The sequence below is a fragment of the Echinops telfairi genome, unplaced genomic scaffold (genome assembly GCF_000313985.2).
Source record: "Echinops telfairi isolate 266 unplaced genomic scaffold, ASM31398v2 ScPeMD7_21;HRSCAF=78, whole genome shotgun sequence".
In the NCBI taxonomy this organism is placed as follows: domain Eukaryota; kingdom Metazoa; phylum Chordata; class Mammalia; order Afrosoricida; family Tenrecidae; genus Echinops; species Echinops telfairi.
The window spans coordinates 15,385,262-15,404,946 of NW_022103918.1; the positions used below are offsets into that span (position 1 = coordinate 15,385,262).

Below are 19,685 nucleotides of genomic sequence, written 5' to 3' on the forward strand. Positions count from 1 at the left end.
CCCTTAGTCCCTCCCACGGCCGAGCCGGCAGCTCCGGGGGCGTGACCGCGCGCAGGCCCGGAACCCGCTCCGCAGGGCGCGGTGAGGGCACCTGCTGCTTGCTCCGGTCCAGGGCGGCGTTTCCCGAACGTGAACGTTCGTGCGCACACGTGTTTCCCGGACCCCAAAGCCTCCCACCGAACGGAGCTTTGGCTCTTCGCCGGTCCACCTGGGACACTTCTTTAGAGCATCCGGAAGCCACGTTACTGTAGTTTCTTTGGGCTACTTGCTGCAATAAAAGTGGCATTTCCGGGGTTCGGGCAAAAGCTGATTTTGCCAAATGCTTTATCCCCCCAATACACCCCCCGCCCCCCACAAGAGAGCTGTGTCATCATCAGCCCATTTTCCCGGATGAAAGCTTCCTACCTGAAACCTACGTTGGCTTCACTTTAAGGAGTGACAACTCTATTAAAAGCAGCTCTGAGTGGGTTTGTTTTTTTTGTAGACGAGTGCTGGTGGTCCTCTCGCTCGCTTCCTGACTAGAGCCGGGCAGAGCCCGATTTCCTGGAGGGTAAAGGCTTGGCCACAGCTTCAGGTGACTCAGCAGCCCCTAAGGGATTCCAACACCGCTTCCCTCCCCCTCTCAACTGTGTGGATGCTGATGCCGCTTTCCAAATATTTATCCAGGCGGTATTTGGATAATGGCGTTAGGAAATAGTTTGCACGTTGCATGATGGAGTGATAGAGGTGGGGTGACATTTCTTTTTTTTATTTTTTATTAAAAGATCATTTTATTGGGGGCTCTTACAGCTCTTATAATAACCCATACATCAGACATTTCTCTTCACTGGGATGGGCCCACATTTCACACGACAATTTAAGGCAGCTTTTAGTTGTGTAGGGTGACAGAGACTGACCCTTATTTCACTGTGTTTTCTGTCAACAGAGAGCTCAACACTTCTAATAGCTCATTTGTTCTCTATTATAATGTATGCTGCATGGAGGGAGTTGATTGTATTGTACAATCAACAACTACTTGTTTGGTAAATGGAGCAAGGAAGATGCTAGGGACAGCGCACCTGTGAAGTGCGACTGTTGGTGGTGATGTGCATTGTGTGTTAGGGAATTGCCCTGGTTACAAAGTTTAGTATCCTCCAGGCTGGCTAGGAGGTTGTTCTGTGGGCTGGGAAGTCTTATTATGAACTTGTTTCTTAGCAACTGTACTAGCCAAATGGAATAAACATAAGGATAAAACAAAGTGATGAAAGTTACAACTTACCTCTTAACTTTTATTAAATTTCCATTTATCTTGTCCAAATGTATCTTCTTACTGAATGATCAGTTCAAAACCTGGGAACGCTTTTTGTTTGTTTTGTTTAAAAACATACTAGGCAAAAAGAAATTGCAGAAAGTCTTCAAAGAGAGACATCACTTGTGTGTGTGTGGATAAAATCTTAAAAAGGAAATAAGAAAAAGTTGGTTACCAGTTAGCTGGTCTGGATCTTCAATGGAAAAATTAGAATTTACCAAAAGGCACATGTTGTACCCTAGCTATAGATGGACAGTTTGTGAAGTACTCATGTATATAGGATTGTTATGATAAATGAAAGCTATTTCAGAGTGTATTATTTTTCTCCTTGTAGCAGAAGCATGGGATGAGCAAGGCTAAGCTGCGTGGGTGGGTCAGATTGTCCCCGTCTAGTAAAGTGAAAGAGGCATGCTTAGGAAGTTGTTTCCACATTTCTGCTCATGCTCGCAGTGCTTATGCATTAATCTGTCCCTTGTGACTTCATTTTTCTAGAACGCTCCACATGTTCTTGTATCTGAACAATGAGAATGTGAAAAAGGTTACTCTCTTTCGATGAACTTTCCATAGCAATCTGTTCTTGTTGACTAATGGTACATTAAGGGTCAGATTTGTGTGGTGGTTGGACTTGGGCTGCCATCTGCAAGGCCAGCAATCCCACACCATCAGGATGGGGCTCTCTCCTCCCGTAAGAAGCTACAGTCTCAGAAACCCACAGGGATCGTTCCAGCTTGTCCCGCAGGGCAAACAAAATGGGTTTAAGCCAGTCTCTGTGCTCAGTGGCCGGTTGCTGACAAGTTCTCACAGTAACTGTCTTGTTAGGATTGAGCAAAGAGGATACTAGGTTAGCATGCTTTCAAAAAAAAAAAAAAATCCCCAAACAAAACAGGCCTCATCAAAACAATCGCTACAGAAGGGATCTGCTGGCCAGAAATGCAGCTAAAGAAATTACAGCTATTTTTCTTGGATTACAAAGGGATACGCTCCCTAGATTTTCTCCAAGGATACAGGAAACTTCATTGGTGAGAAAAAGGCCAATGAGTTTGCATGAGGAATTTTTTCCCCCAATGATAACAGTCTACTTCAAAGGTACTATAGGTGGTTCTACAAGAATTTTTTTTTTTTAAGAAAAGCTTAATCCATCCACCCTACAGCCCTGATCTTCTTCAGATACTTTTTTGTTCCTAAAACTAAAAATTATATATATGCACACATATATTGAAAATGAACATAACTTTAGTCCTTGATGGATGCCAGAATGGTGATGTAAATCGAAACATGTAGAATTTTCCAGGGAAAGGTTTTAAGAGATGGCAACTCCAACTTTAGAAGTGTATAGCTCTAGATGTTGAGAAACAATAGCTTCACAATCTGGTAGTTTTGTTTTAAAAGGGTTCCATGATTGGTAGCGATATTTTTTGGCTTACCCATATATCTAGGAGAGATTCTTGGATCATGTGGCATGTTTATGCTTACCTTTCCAAGAAATTGACTAAACTATTTCCAAGGTAGCTCTATCATTTTGCATTCCCATCATTAATGTTTGGCAGTTCTAGTTACTTCATATTCTAGTACACTTGTCATTTTATTATTGATTTTAGCTATTCTAATAGATATTTGGAAGACCTGGAAATCTGCTATAGCCTGAAAAACCCTTTTGGGGCAGTATTACTGGCACATGGTGCTTCTGACTCAACAACACCCAACACAAGTAGACATTTGTGGATTTGGGGGACGTTGGTGGTGCTGTGGTACACTTTCTACATTCCTTGCAAGAGACCCAGGCTTGACTTTATCCAGTGCACTCTCACAACAGGGGGCTTTCTGGTCCACAGAGGCAGAGAGCAAGGTTCCTCATGGCCCAGAGGGTGAGGACCACAGAGTGATTTGGCTGCTGTGCACCAAGGATGTATCTGGAATGTTTTATGATCCTGACTTGTGGTAACTTGTTATCTTCCAGCTTTTCTCTTTTTTCAAAATTGTTTCTAGTATCATAGCTATTTTTCATTTCTATACAATCAGCTTATCTTTTATATTGACCTTGTATTTTGAACTTCGGTCAACTCACCCTATAGTTCTTCTAGCTTTTGCAGATTCATGAGATTTTCTCTATAGACATGCATGTCGCCCAACAATGCATGATTTTAATTCACATTTTCTTTATTTGTTTATTTTTTGCTCATTTTGTTTCATTGCACTAGTTATTACTTGTGGGGGAAAGGGCAGCCCCCCACAACAAATCATGGGTTCAGTAAGCACAATTGTGTGGTTAAGATACATAAAGATTATAATAAAGTCATAGAGAGCATGAGAGAGAGAGGAGAAATTGAGATAATGGAGTCAGACACATTTTTAAAAAATCATTTTATTAGGGGCTCATACAATTCTTATCACAATCCATGCATACGTCAATTTTGTGAAACACATTTGTACATTCATTGCCCTCATCCTTAAAACATTTGCTCTGCACCTAAGCCCCTGGCATCTGCTCATTTTTTCCCCTCCCTCCCTACTCCCCCCTCCCTCATGAACCCTTGACAATTTATAAATTATTATTTTGTCATCTCTTGCACTGTCCGACATCTCCCTTTACCCACTTTTCTGTTGTCCGTCCCCCAGGGAGGGGGTTATATGTAGATCCTTGTAATCGGTTCCCCCTTTCCAACTTACCCTCCCTCCACCCTCCCAGTAATGCCACTCACACCACTGGTCCTGAAGGGATCATCCGCCCTGGATTCCTTGTGTTTCCAGTTCCTATCTGTATTAGTTTACATCCTTTGGTCTAGCCAGATTTGTAAGGTAGAATTGGGATCATGATAGTTGGGGGGAGGATGCGGAGGGGGAGGAAGCATTTAGGAAGTAGAGGAAAGTTGTATGTTTCATCGTTGCTACATTGCACCCTGACTGGTTGGTCTCCTCCCCGAGACCCTTCTGTAAGGCGATGTCCAATTGCCTACAGATGGGCTTTGGGTCTCCACTCTGCACTGCCCGCCTCATTCACAATGATATGATTTTTTGTTCTGATGATGCCTGATAACTGATCCCTTCGACATCTCATGATTGCACAAGCTGGTGTGCCTCTTCCATGTGGGCTTTGTTGTTTCTGAGCTAGATGGCCGCTTGTTTACCTTCAAGCCTTTAAGATCCCAGATGCTATATCATTTGATAGCGGCACACCATCAGCTTTCTTTACCACATTTGCTTATTCACCCGCTTTGTTTTCAGTGATTGTGTCAGGAAGGTGAGCATCATAGAATGCCAGTTTAATGGAACAAAGTATTCTTGCATTGAGGGAGTACATGAGTGGAGGACCAATGTCCATCTGCTACCTTAATACTAAACCTATAAATATAGGCACATAGATCTATTTCCCTATCCTCATATAAATATATTTACATATGTACATGCTTTTATTTAGACCTCTCTTTATGCCCTTTGCTGGAGTCAGACACAATTCATGGTAGCATGCTCACCTCCTGGATGGCCATGAACTTACCAGCCAGGTCCGCGCACAGTGTGGGCGAAGGTGAGGTGGGGAGGACAGCTGGCAGGAGCCCAGTTTATTGCTAACTAAGGGTTATATCTACTTAGGAGGGCGTGATTACAGGTAAACACACGTCACAGGAAGGGGCAGCAGACATACAAGCAACAGGAGGGGAATATATACAATGGGCATAGGTGTAACAAAGAGGATGAGCTAGCGGTGTACATATGATAGGAAGGGGAGGGACTAGGGGTATACATGTGACAAGAAGGGCGGACCCTAGATTCATGATGGAGGCCTAACCTTGGTCACCCTTGGGTGGACATGACCTCTATGGGGTCTCTTACAAGGAAACAGTCAACTACTATCCTTATCAGAAGGGAGTAGGTCCTACTTGTGGGATAAACAGTGGTGTCTGCTTGCTTTGGATGGCTGATAACCCTTAGGGAGAATAACCCCTGACCCACTTCTGTTGACCTCCAAGTGTATAGTCATCTGCCACGCGTAGCAAGCAGCTAAGTTTGGCGTATATTTGGGGGAGACAACTTGGGGGAGATATTTCTGTTTCCCACAATTACTTCTATATGATTTTGAATAACACTAGTTAGAGCAGACACCCTTATCTGTCCTTCATGTAAGCAGGGAAGCTGGGGAGGTCTGTTAACTGTTGTGGTTTTTTGTGATACTTTTAAAACCAGATTGAGGATATTCTCTGTAAATCTTAGTTTGCTAAGGCTTTTTGTTTGCTTATTTGTTTTTAAGTGAGTGGATGCTGTGTGTTGTTGATTGTAAAAATTATGTTTGACAATAGTAAGATTCTTTTTGAGAAATAAAGAATCCTGAAGAACAAGACAAAAAAGAAATCACCCTTATTTCCATTCATCGGTGATAACTCCTAAGATTTTGGTGATTTTGGTGATTTTTTTTATGTTGCTTACATATTTTTAGGAATTGCAAATGAGTCATGCATAGCCTAATGTCCATGATCTACCAAACCAAACTCACTGCCATTGAGTCAATTCTGACTCATAGTGACCATACAAGGCAGGGTAGAGCTACCCTGGGGGTTTCCAGAATGTAAATCTTTATGGGAGTAGAAAACCTCATTTTTCTTCCTGGAACAGCTCGTGGTTTGCAGGCCAATGAATTACCTACTGTACCTCTTCGGGCTATGTCATGCTCATAATATGTTAAGTGAATTAGGATTTTATGTGATTTGGATGTGTGAACACTGTATAGTCTGGTCCTCCTTTCTCTTTTATCTTTTCCCCCCTGACTTCCTCTTACTATATATTGCCTTCCCTTCACCCCACTTAGCACTTGTCTACCCTTCAGCCTGTGACATCTCTCCTTTTTCTCCAACCCTAATCACCGTTACAAAATGTGAAAATCTTTTCTTTTTATAGTAGTGGGCTCACACAATATTTTTCCTTTGTGATCGATTAATTTCACTCACCCTAATGCCTTCCATAGTCATCGATGTTATGGTGTGTTTTGCAGATTGATTGTTATTTTACATGGTGTAGTACCCTGTTTCCCCCAAAATAAGACAGTGTCTTATATTAATTTTTGGTCCCAAAGATGCACTACGTCTTATTTTCAAGGGATGTCTTATTTTTCCATGAAGAAGAACACGGTATACATTTATTGTTTATTGTTTTATTAAGAGAGACCTCGCACTTCATCTCTGCTTTGGTTGCACTGGGGCCAACAGTGAGCTGCATGGTGACACCTGCTGCTACAGTCCAGAGTCCAGAGTTATGGTAGCTTCAGGGGCCCTTATTTTCAGGGAAGTCTTATTTTCGGGGGGATGCCTTATATTTCAGCGAGAGGCAAAACTGTAAGTAGGTCTTATTTTCGGGGGATGTCTTACTTTCGGGGAAACAGGGTAGTATGTTATATGTATGGGCCACGATTTATTTGTACCCATTCTTCTACTGATGGGCATTAGGTTATTTCCATCTTCTTGCTCCTGTGAAAGTGATGTGATGAACGTGTGTGTGCATGTGTCTTTTAGTATTATATCTATTAGTATTATGACTCAAATCTGGGAGATATGTATGTATATACATGTAGTATATATAAACACACATATATGTGTGTGTATCTTTGTCCTTCAGCATCTTGAACAAGCTTGTGTGACTTAGTAGTGATTGCCATTGTGCTGTAAGGGATTCACTTTTATGTTTGATATGAATTATTTAATATGGTCCTTGTAATCATAGTTTATATAACTCCTGCCAAAGGACTAGGTGGGACTATGTAAATGAGGTTTTTAGAACCCTACAAAAGGATTAGACAGATTTCTAATAATACATTTAAGGTACCTGACACCCTTGTGTTGGTAGGACCATGTAAACTGGGTATATAGACCCCTAATGAGGGAATTGGTAAATTTTGTCATCGCCAGGCTTAAAAGGAGCCATCTTACAGGTGGAATGGGGAACTACTTCCACGAAGAGGCAAAGATGGGAAGGGAATATGTGCTGTGACTTGGGGTTCCTGTGATAGTTATTTACAGGAGACAGAGACCTGGAACCTCAGAGACAGTAAGAGATGGTAAGAGCTGTGGTAGAGAAATAGTAGTAGCTACGGGAGCAGAATCAGGAGACAGGCAATGATGGGCTGGCTGGCCCACAGAGTGGGAAAGTTGAGTACCTTTGGGCAGGAGGCTTACTGGAAGCGTAGGGATCCTCTGGGCATGTGACAGAGCCAAAGAGCTTTGTGCCACTTTCCCTAACGGCAGAGGCTGGGGGATCATGGGACTGTGAGGCCTGGGACGAGACAGAGGTGTGCTTGCAGGCACAGTGAAGAAGAACTGTCCTGATTGAAGAATAGCTTGGGGAATTTTTCTTTACTCTTGAGGATCACCGTGATTGTCCAGTGTAATGCCTGAATCACATTACTGGTTTTCCATCTTCATATTATTTTATAACTTTTTATTTCACTTACAGATCTATACGTCTCCTTGCTTCTGGCTGCTGGTATCACCAGCTGTGGTTCTGTACATTTAGGAGCCATGATGGATTTCACAGTAGTGTTTTTGAAAGAAAACGAAACAAACAGTGCTGCATTTATTAGATGCTTAATGCATGAGATTGGATGTTGCTGCCAACAGTTGGCATACTCAGTTATATGATAAAATTTTTAGAAAGACAGTATAGTGCTTGCATAAACTGGTAACAGGCATTTATTATGACTGTCAAGACATGTGCATGATAGGTTACATAGGCATGGTGGCATTTTGCTCTTGGCTATGCAGCTGCTTTGCATACAAGAGATGTGAGATTCATGAGTGGCATGTAGGAAGTGTTTGTGCCTTCTATGTCTTATGCTCAAATCAAAATAACTGGACTTTTATTATAATCTTATGGGGCCACAGACATATATGTGGTTGAATATTGTCTTAATGGGTGATAGGCAGTGCATGACTGTGGCCTTACTGCCTAACGAGTCATTTGGAGAACTTGACTTGGAGTGGGTATGGGCTATTGTGTCCATAGATATTTGCATAATGGTTTTCTTATTCTGAGGTACTATTATAATCTTTGTGGCTAACTGAGACTTTTCCTTTTGTTGATTCCTAAAATGTGGTTATCACTCAAAGTGTATGGACATTTTTCAAGTTCTTAATATACAAACTATCGATATAATAATCATAAACAACATTATGAAGAGTGGAAATTCCAGACTACTTAATGTGTTCATGCAGAACCTGCACATTAATCAGAAGCCAGTTCTTCAAATAGATCAAAGGGATACTGTGCAGCTTACAGTTGGAGAAGGTTCTTTCAGTTGTTTTCTTCCTTTTGTATGTTGAACAAGTAACCTGAGAACCTGCATTATAGGAAGCAGTGCATCAGGACTAGAGGAAAATTCATGAACAACCTGCCACATGCAGATGACACACTCTTGCTTACAGAAAATGAAGGTAATTTGCAGTACTTAATGAGGAAGATCAGAGACTACCGGATATTCAGAATGGATTATGCCTCAGCAAAAAGAAATTGAAAGGTCTCACAACTGGACTAAAAACAACATCATGATAAAGAGGGAAAAATAAGTTGAAGTGGTCAGTGATTTATTTCTACTTGTATTAATGGTCATTGATCATGTGTTCATCTGTCACTAAATCAAAAAGAGTAGTGGGCAAATTTGTAGCAATTGACCTCTATAAGGTTTTGAAAAGCATGGATGTCACTTTGCTGAGGAAGGTGCACCTGACCATAGTATGGTGTGGTCAGTCACTTCGTAGGCATGCCAAAACTGAACAGTGAAAATGGAAGACAGAAGAATCGCCATAGTTGAAGTGTGTTGGTAAAGAATAAGGAATGTAAGAATGTAACATGGGTGTGGTAGTTACAATATCTGGTGTCAATTTGAGGATTAAGAGTGTAGGGGTGGAATCTAGTCTGTCAATTGGATCATAGCCAATGAGGCCTCTTTGTGGGCATGGCCTTCTTCTGAAAATTCTGGGAACTCCTGTAATTTCCTCCTTGGAAGGCGGGAAAGTCTCTTTCTCTGCTCACTCCTTGGGAGACATTGCAGCTGACAAAAACTCATGGAACTATGCTTGTGCCCTGAACTGGAGAAGCCACATGGACCTACCATACCTCTGGAGCCAGAGAAGCCACGTGGAGACCCCTGCCAGTGCTGAGATGCTTACAACACCACTGCATCCAGAAGACTTCCCACCCACTGACCTGTGATCTTCCTGCATTTGGTGTCATTGCATGTGTTTTGCGAGTCTGAAGAGGACTTTATAGATCGGAATCAGACATATTATGGACTTGATCTGGACTGGGCTGGGTTGTTTTCTCAATATTCAATTGCTCTTGTATGTAAACCTCTTTCTTATTCACATATGTTTCTCTAGTCTACCTGGACTAACACAGTGGGCTATCAAAAAATTAACAAATCAGGCTTAGAAGAAATATAACCAGAATTATTTGTAGAAGGAATTTGCTTTACTTACTTTGGATAGACCAAAGCTAATAAAGGTTCAACAGAATTGATAAATTACAGAGTTAACAGCAATGAAGGAAATTGCTAGTGAGATAGAGTGATCCAATGGCCATCACAGGAATTAAACATTCCAGTGATTTTGAAGTTGCCACAAGACCAGACAGCATTTTGTTCTGTTGTACAGTAGGTAGCCATGAGCTGGAACAGACTCAATGACAATGAAAAATAGCAAGAGTATACATTACCTCATTATGCCATTTGTTATTCTTAGAATTTGTCCTCAGATTATCCTAACACAGTGCCATGAAATAGATTCCGACATAGTGACCAAGTACAGTATTGCTGAGGCTATAAATCTTTATGGGAGCAAATAAACTTCTCTTTCTCTCTTGGAGAACTGGTGAATTTGAACCACCAACCTTGTGGTTATCAGTCTCATGCCTATTTGATAATGCCACTAGGGCTTGTTTATAGCTAGCTAGTGTAAGAAATTATGGAGCAAAATGTTGTGAATTTGATTGACTTTTGGGTATCACTTTTAAAGTAGAATCCTAGATTTCGGAAGCTCAGAGTTCTGTATATTTCATCAGGCTTAAACCATTTATTTTGTAGTTTTAGCATCTGACTGTAGAAAAAAACAACAACAAAAATCCTCTTCTATCATTGCATTGTTTTTGGTCACAGATCTAGAGTGCCTAGTGCATTCTGTGTAATGTAAAAGACCACTCATCTTCTGATGTTGAAAAGAACTTTGGAAATTTCTGTCTCAAGCGTCGTTCAAAGCCCTTTTATGTATATTGTTTCATTAAATTCCAGCCATCATCCTTTGAGGGAAAGCAGACTTCTTTTTTATTTCACACCCATAGAATCTGAGACTCAGAAGTGAGGACATTTCTACAAGGTTGTATTACTAGTAAGTAGTGGAGCTGGGGTTTGATCACAAGTTGGCTACATAGTCACTATTGAATTTTTTAAAGCATTTTTTCATTAAAATTAATAGTATGCTTATTGTAAATCTTTTCAACTCAATTCCCAGAATATACTTATCAAGCACATGAATAAATCATGTAGGGAAACATGAATACTTCTAAAATGTTTACCTTATTAACATGTCTTTATTGAACTACAGGCTGTATACCACTCTCCACTGTTAAATCCTCAACAAGGGCCATAGTGATAATTGCTAGTGGGACTGTGGCCTAGGCGTTAGACTAGGAGCCACATGTTGGCTGTTCCAATATACCAGCAGGACTGTGGGAGAGAGATGAGGTGGTCTGCTACTGTAAAGATTTATAGGCGTGGAAACCCTATGGAACGTTTCTTTTTGTCATAGAGGTTTGCTATGAATGGGAATTGACATCAGTGGGTTTTGTTTTGTTTGGATATGCCATAGAAACCTACTTAAAGAATTAGGAGCACATTTGTTGTCTACTAGCAGAGGACATTTACTTTCCTTAGAAATGACAAAGATTTTTCAACTGCAGATTTAAAAAGATACGGATAATGTTAGCAATTTAAAAATGGGACATGCTATGATCCTGTTAAAACAGTTTGTTTTCTTGGAAGGTCATGTACATTTTTTGCATGTTCTATTCCGACACAGACTATGTGAGTGAAATAACTACTATTCTGTATAATGCAAAGTCAAGTCTACCTCTGGTATTCGGAGAAGATTAATTTTATTCGTCCTTCACCATTCTTGCTCACCATGCACCATCTATATCTCCTACTCAAAGTGGCCTAGGTTATAGTGAGACTAGTGAAACTGCCTTTTATACTGTGCTAAGCCCTGTGACAAGAGAGTGCGTCTACAGTATCACTTAAAGTTGCTTTACTTTCATACGAGAATTCAGAACTTGCACAAGCGTAGTAAAGATAGAATTATAAGATTATGTAAAATCCGTTAACCCATGAATATGCTTCCTTGATAGATGTGGACTTACATGAATATTACTAAAAGACTATATGCTTAGGCCTCAATACAAAAGGTGATTGAAAACCACATTAAATATCATTATCTTAATTATGAATTTAATTAAGACAACTTAAATGAGGCTATATATTTTATTCCCAGTTTGCATGAACTGGGCATGAAAACAGTGAAAATAACCCTATTGAAAGCTGCAAGGCATTAAACGGGCCACCCTGAATGAAGAGTAGATAAAAGGATGATTGTTTTCCTACTTTGCTGAATAGGAAGGAAATTTAATAACTGACGATAGTTTTCATGAAGAATTTAGGTATTTTAAGTTCTCTAGCCAGTTATGCAGAATAAACACTTCACGCGACTTACTTCTGTTTCCATGAATGAAGAGGGACATGAAAGGATGACATAGAAGAGGTGAAGAAAAACAAGGAAGGTGCTGTCAGCCATCCAAACTGATGAGTTTGAAAATGTTTCCAAGAATGAAATCGCAGATTTGACAAGTGTATTAAGTGTAATGGAGAGTACTTTGAAGGTTATAAGGTTGTTTTGTAAAAATAAAAAGTAAATAACGTAGCTTTGAAAAAAATCCATTTTTTTTTCTGACCCCCTTGTATGTTGGTATGCTTGATGGTCTCTCACAATTCTCTGAAACTCTGTTCAGGTTTTGTTGTAATCTTTCCTTTCCCTCAGAATAATTTAAGTCAGTTAAAGAAGTCTAGACATAGTGAGCCTGGGAGCGTAGAGGGCTGCTTGTTGGGCTGCTAATCACAAGGTCCACAGGTCAAAAACGCCAGCCCTCAGGGGCTGTCTTGGAAACACATAGGGACACTTCTACTCTGACCTGTCGGGTTGCTGTGAATCAGAATCCACTCCGTGGCAATGAGTTTGCTTTGCTTTTTTTTTTTGAGACACAGAATAAGGAGCCTGGTTCTCACAACTCCCCACTCCCATCCCCACACCCCAGCCCAGTCTTTTGGCCATTGAGAATAGTATTGTTATAAACATTTGTGTATAGGTATTTGAGTACTTATTGTCAGTCTATGGGAGTGGAATTGCTAGGTTCTGTGGTGTCTTAGAGTTCTGTGGTAGTTATATCATCTGTTGTCAAACTGAGAGGATTATGAGTGAAAGGTCAAAGTTTACCCTGTCAGTCAGGCAGCAGCTTGATGACCTCATTTGGAAGTGCTAAGGAGATAAATCGCTCGCTGGAGGCAGGACGCAGGCTCACTCTCTGGGAGATATTGTAGCTGATAAGATACATGGAACTACACTAGTGCCTTGAACTGGAGGACCCCTGCTAGTGCTGAAATGCTTACAATGCCACTGGGTCCACAAGACTTCCCACCCACTGGCCTGTGATCTCCCTGTATTTGGTGCCATTGCATGTGTTTTGTGAGTCTGAAGAGGATTTTATAGATTGGTATCGGACATAGGGGCTAATATTGGACTTAACGACTTGATCTGGACTGGACTGGGATTTTTTTTTTCCAATACTCAATTGCTCTTGTATACAAAGCTCTTTCTTATACACATATGAGTATCTATAAATTCTGTTTCTCCAGTCTACCTGGACTAACACAAGTTCTGTAGAGAAGTAAAATCAATGTGTTTGTGTGTGTGTGACATATTGTGTGTGTATCTGTATATATATACACACACACACATAACATTTTAAAAGTTTATATAAAATTCCAATATCCTTTGGTTTCATTTTCTGTGAACTGTTTGAAATCCCTTTGTGCGTGTATCTGTGTAAAAGGGAGAGAGAGAGAAGTGGAGTAGTGATTTTTCTCAGGGATGTTGGTCATATGGTGTGAGGGCTGACGAGTCCCAAATCTGAGTTAGGTGTCAGCCTGGAGGCTTCTCCTCAACCACATGGTTGCAGGGACTTGTGAGGAACAGAAAGATTTCTCTTAAGTTGTCTCCCCAAAATATATGCCAGATTTACCTTGAGAATGATTGTTCACGAGGCAGCGAAAGTAGGTCAGAGGTTATTCTCCCTAACATCAGCCATCTAGACTATTAGTCTGACTCACCCTAAATAAGACCCACTCCCTTCTGATAAGGATAGTGGTTGTCTGTTTACTTGCAGGAGATTAGAGAGGGCAAACCCGCCCAAGGATGACCATGGTTAGATAGTCATTATCAGCTGTCTAGATCAAGCAGACACCACTCTTTATCCCACAACAAATGTGGGCACACCCCTAGGTCATCCCCCTCCTATTGATTGTATTGCCTATGTCGCTACCCCTCCCTGTGACTTAGGTTATTGTCTGTTATCAGAAGACTTGCATGTCTCCCAGAATAGTAATTGTCTGTTTTATTGTATGAGACACCAGAGTGATCAAACTTGTTCAAGAATGAAATGTATTGCCCCTTTCTATGATGTATGACTCTGTAATCAGATCCCCTTAAAGTGATATGATGCGTGGTTAGCAATAAATAATGAGGCTCCCTGGTTCTCGGGAGGGTGGCTGGGGGTGGCTGCACCCGAAAGAGAGGAGGCTCCTGCTCTGGCGGCTGGGTTCCCCTCCGAGGACCATCAAGTGGGGCTGAGGTGAGCAATGCTACCATGAATTGCGTCTGACTCCATTACTTGACTCAATCCTTTACCTCTCATGCTCTCTATGACTTTACTATAATCTCTACTTATTATCGCTGTACAATTGCGCCTACCAAACCTGTGATGTTTTGTGGGGTTCACTCTTCCCGTTAACCCCACAGGGACTGACAAGCCCCCAATGAGAAGATTTCGGGGTAGCAGAAGCTTAGAATCTTAAAATCAGGTTACCGGTATATGGCAGATGATTGTCTCAAAGAGCTGCAGAAATTGGCCATTGGCAGAATTGGCAGGTCAGATAATACTGGTTCAAGTCCCAAGGCCTGGAGGACAAATGATGAGGAGCCAGATGTGGGATTCAGAGCAAAAGGAGTGCCTTACCAGAGCATCCGTAGATATATTGGAAGCAGGCCACACCCAAGGATACTCTCCTTCTATTAGAGTAAGGGTGTGACTTAAGCAAGGTTGTTCCTTAATCAGGTCATGGCCAGGGTGAAGGTGGAACTTGAATAAGGGTGAATTTAAGTCAACCCTCTTTAAGGCTGTTACTAGTCCTGACTTTTTAACATGTGCAGATTAGGATTGACAATACAAAAATGGAATCAAATTACATATTATCAGATATTCACTTGCAGATGTTTAATTTTATGATTTACACTTTAAAATTCAGCTTCATAGCAGACTATTAACTGGTCTACAATGAAGTATGTATTGAAGTTAGAAGCTGGAACACATAGAAAATTGAGCCATGGCCAACTGATGACATACCTCTTGAACTGCACATGTGCCTGATGGACCGTGCAACTCTGACTTCACTGTTATGACGTGGAGATTGATGTCATTACAGAACAGGCTCTTATGTAACATTTTGTACCATAAGATGTATTAGTTGTTAGTTTAAAGCTAAATTGTCCAAGTTTCTCTAACTGTAGTCCTACATTGCTTCCATCACCAACAATATGTCTAGCAAAATAAGCCCTACCATGGAATGCCCCTAATCTGAAGTAAGGTGCAGAAAAACTTTAGATATGGAGATAAAGATAAAGATCACTAAGGTCTTTCGCAATAGAAAGTCAGAAAAAACAATATGGCAGGAGGAACTGGCTCATTCGATTTTTTTCAACAATCATTAAGGATAAGATGGTGGTAGTTAAAGAGGTGATTGGCCATTCCTTGAGAGAGAAAAGCTGTTGATGACTTGGGAAAAAGGCACAATCAATAAGAGGATTCTCATGAGTTTATTACTGATTCAAATGAAAGCACAGTTTTGTTTTGTTGTAAATGAAACCTGAAGGAACAGCAAGGAGAAGACTGTTGTGAATGCTTCGCTACTAGTGTGCGCTGGCTTCACCACTTCAGATCCAGAGTTGGCTTCCATAACGTGCACGGAACCTCGAGAAGCAGGGAGCTCTGATGTTGAAGCTGCTGAAAAACTCAATGATGAGCTGGATAAGATGATACAGGATAAAGGATCTGTACTAGAACACATTTTCAATATTAACAAAACTGGCTTGTTTTGGAACAGGATGCTAAAATGCCCTACATGCAAAAAGAGAAAAAGCCAGTGCGTGTTTTCAAGCATTTAAAGACAGAATTATGCTGTTGCTTAGAGAAAATTCTACTTTATTTAAATTAAAACGTTTAATAATGTGAAAACCTGCATGCATTCAAAAGCATTGGTTAAGATAGCTACTGAAATGAGAGTAACTTCAAAGGCTGGATGACAGTTGAGTGATTTGATTTTAAAAGGTTTTATCCTGGAAGTACACACCCATTGCCTTGAAAAAAATCTTCCTTTCAAGATTCTGCTGCAACTAGAAAATGCCCTGGGTTGTCTTCCTTGGGTCAGTAATCTAAATCAAGATGGACAAGTGGTGTAGGTACCTATTGCCTAAATATGAGAGCTGTGATTCGCCAATGGAGCAAAGTGCGATCACCACCTTCAAGATGTAGTACATACTGACTATATTTGCTCAAGCAATAGCGTTAACATATGGAGGTATGGTAATATCTTGTAACTTCTGGAAGAGCTTTACTGCATCTTTCTGGGAGGAATCTATGGGAAAATGCATGCAGGAGATATGGAAAATAAATGCTAAATTATTGTCATCATACGCCAAGTATTTGATCATGATAATATGATAGTACAGTAGTTTGGTGGAAAATCATTTTGATGGCAAGAACTCTGAATTTAGAACTTGATATTGCTGATTTTGAACAGTGCACAGATCACCGAGTAATGCAATAGACAGATAAGACTTAATGGATTTTGAAGAGGAAAAACTCGAGGACTATATTGTGAAGAGGAGGAAGGAGAGTAGTAATTTTTTTACAGTGGGTTTATTTTATTTTTTTTAAACAAAGTCAGTGCCAATGCATAACTACTATGCTACCTAGTCTCTTTTAATCTCAGGGGTCCCTTAAAAAAAAAGATATTTTATGCCCCCGGGGGGAGTGGGGTGGATTTTGCAGTCAGGCTAATATAAAAATTTTAACAACACTCTAGTGGACATCTTCCAAATCACTGAAGCTCTGTAACAAGTTTATAAACTCATATAAAACTATAGTTTTCAGATGGATCTAGTGTTTTAAGGAAGTCTAGGAAGAACTCATAGAGGAGCCATGAAAGAGAAGACAGTCCACGTCAACGAAGAATTTGGCCACAGTTCAGAAATGGTGGAACAAGAATTACCAGCAGTATTATATCTACTGAATGTTGGAATCTCACATGATTTGGCCATTTCAATCTTAAAGGAACATCTTGGCCTCAGCAAGCTTTCAGCTCTGTTAAAGGAAAGAAAACCTATCTTCACTGCTATCTAGTTGATTCCAAATGATAGTGACCCTGGAGGACAGAGTAAAGCTACTAATGTGAGTTTCTGGAAATGTAAATATTTACAGGAGTAGAACACCGTATCTGCATCACTGTGGCTCTTGAGCCATAAGTGACTCAGTATGCTCATGGGGCTCTGAAGTAAAATTGAAAATGAAAACAAAGCGATCATAGCTTCATTTATAATGTTACTTTAACGTTTCCTTACTTGTAAAAATATATTTGTGTCTTGAATAATTTTTAAATTGTTGTGTGGTACAGGGTGGGCTCTTCTGTCTCAAAAGTTTGCTGGCCCCTGCATTAGGTCTAGTAGATCAGAACACTTATTTTTCCATCAGTCTTTTAAGCAAGATCAAAGCTAATGAAGATCGTTTTATTGCACACATTCTACCTTGGGATGAGTCTTGGATTGACCGATACAATCCAGAGCGCAAGGTCCAATCAAGGCAGTGACCTCTGAAGAGATCGCCTGGGCCGGAGAAATTTCAGGCAGAGTTGTCAGCTCAGGAGGTTATGGTGACTGTATTTTGAGGACCCACAGGAATAATCTTAAGACTCAGGAAAATCACAGAGGTTTATTATAAAGAACTTTAAAAATTTTACCTTTTTTCCTTTTATTAACAGTTTTTATTGGCATATTACACAAACTATACAATTTAATTGTTCAATAATATTTAAAATAGTTGTATAATCATCACCACAATTAATTTTAGAAAATTTGTTGAGTAAAAGGCCAGTTATCCTGGGGATTTTTAAAAAAATCATGATAATTCATCTGTTCATTCTTTGAGGGTAACAAGGGCTGTCTTATGAGAGTTTTGTCAAGAAACCTTATCTGATGACCCTGATCTTGGTCCTTCAGATTTATTTTTGTTCCCCAAACTTTAAGAACATTCAAAAGGAACACAATTTGAGTCTTCCTAGGATGTCAAAAGGAGCTCTGGGGGTCCTGTGGGCTAGGTGTGGGGCTGGTAATCATAAGGTTAACAGTTTGAACCCACCAGCTGCTCCGTGGAAAAAAGATGAAGTTATCTGCTCTCATGAAGATTCACAGGCTTGGTAAATCTATGTAGGGTTGCTATGAAGCAGAATTGACTCATAGCAGTGGGTTTGGTTGTAGAATGCCACTCCATTGTGATGTGATGTAAATCGAACTGTGCAGCTTTCTTCTGGGAAGCATTAGAGAGATAGAAACACTGTCTTCAAAGCATATAGGTCTAAATGCAGGATATATTGAGAAATAATTGGTTCACATGTTCATACTTTTGTTTAGGAAAAAATCTGTGATTTTGTAGCAATAGGTTTTAAACATATTCACTTATATATAATTAATAGAACACATGCACAAATAAAGAATCAGTAAATGAAAACTTTTGGTATGAGTGACATTACCCAATAACTAACATTTTTTATTTGAGTGTATACTTACTCAGTAGAGGCTAGTCGACATTCCTGTTGTTATTAGGTGCCATTGTGTCCGTTCCAACTCATAGCGACCCTGTGTACAGCAGAACGAAACACCTCTTGATCCTCCGCCATCCTCAGCATGTTCTTAGTTTGTCCCCTGTGGTAGTTACAGCATCTGGTGTCAATTTGAGGAATAAGAGTGTAGGGGTGGAGTCTAGCCTGTCAATCAGGATATAGCCAATGAGACCTCTGTGAGCATTGATTGCCTTCTCCTGAGGATTCTGGGAACTCCTGTATTTCACTTGGAGGCAGGAGACACACTCTCTCTCTCTGCTCACTCCCTGCATGACAATTCTTCGAACAAGACCCATGGAGCTACACTAGAGCCCTGGAACAGTCACATGGAGACCCCTACCAGCGCTGAGATGCTTCTGCTGCCACTAGATCCACAAAACTTTCCACTCACTGGCCTGTGATCTTCCTGTACTCAGCACCATTGCGTGTTGCATGCGTCTGAAGATGAATTTATGGATTGGTATCAGACATATGGACTAATATTGGACTGATGAACTTTATCCGGACTGGGCTGGGATGCTTTTTCAATATTGGTATTGGACATAAGGGCTAATATCAGACTTAAGGACTTGATCTAGACTGGGCTGGGATGTTTTCTCAATATTCAGTTACTATTGTATATAAAGCTTTTTCTTATTCACAGAGAAGTGTCTATGAATTTGTTTCTCTAGTCTACCCAGACTAACACGAGCCCATTGTTGCAGCCACTGTGTCAGTCCGTCTTGTTGAGGGCTTTCTTCTTTTCCTTTGCCTCTCCACTCTAGCAATCCTGATGTCCTTCTCCAGGGACTGTCTCTCTTGATAACAAGTCTGTAGGACTCTGATTTTATGCCATATAAAGTGTAAGAGTACATTGATTGATTATAGAAGGACTTGAGTTTTTAGCTAATAGTGTACGGGAAAAGTCTGTCAAATATTACTGGTATCAGGCTTGTTGAGGATATGTGAAATTATGGAGGGAAAGGAGTAATGGAGGTGTGCTCCAAACATGGGGTCGTTTTCTTTTAACATGCTAGTCTAATTGTGTCCCGATTGAGTTAGAGTATATAGTCACTGACAGTCTTTTGCAGAGATGATTGAAACCCAATTACTTATTTGTTATAGAGGTGAAAAGATTATAAATGGCTCATATTAAAATTAGGATCAGAT

The 19,685-nt window shown here is 40.4% G+C and overlaps 1 protein-coding gene across 5 annotated transcripts in view; it reads left to right on the top strand.

The window, feature by feature from the left end:
* The window catches only part of CCDC91 (coiled-coil domain containing 91), a 365,255-nt gene that overhangs the window by 287 nt on the left and 345,283 nt on the right, over positions 1–19,685 (top strand). Inside the window, exon 1 of one of the 5 annotated variants that reach the window (XM_045288441.1) lies at positions 539–574. The exons of the other annotated variants lie outside the window; for them this stretch is intronic. The gene's annotated coding sequence lies outside the window, so the exon portion shown is untranslated. Of the gene's footprint in view, positions 1–538; positions 575–19,685 lie in introns of those variants that run through there. 5 annotated transcript variants of the gene reach the window in all.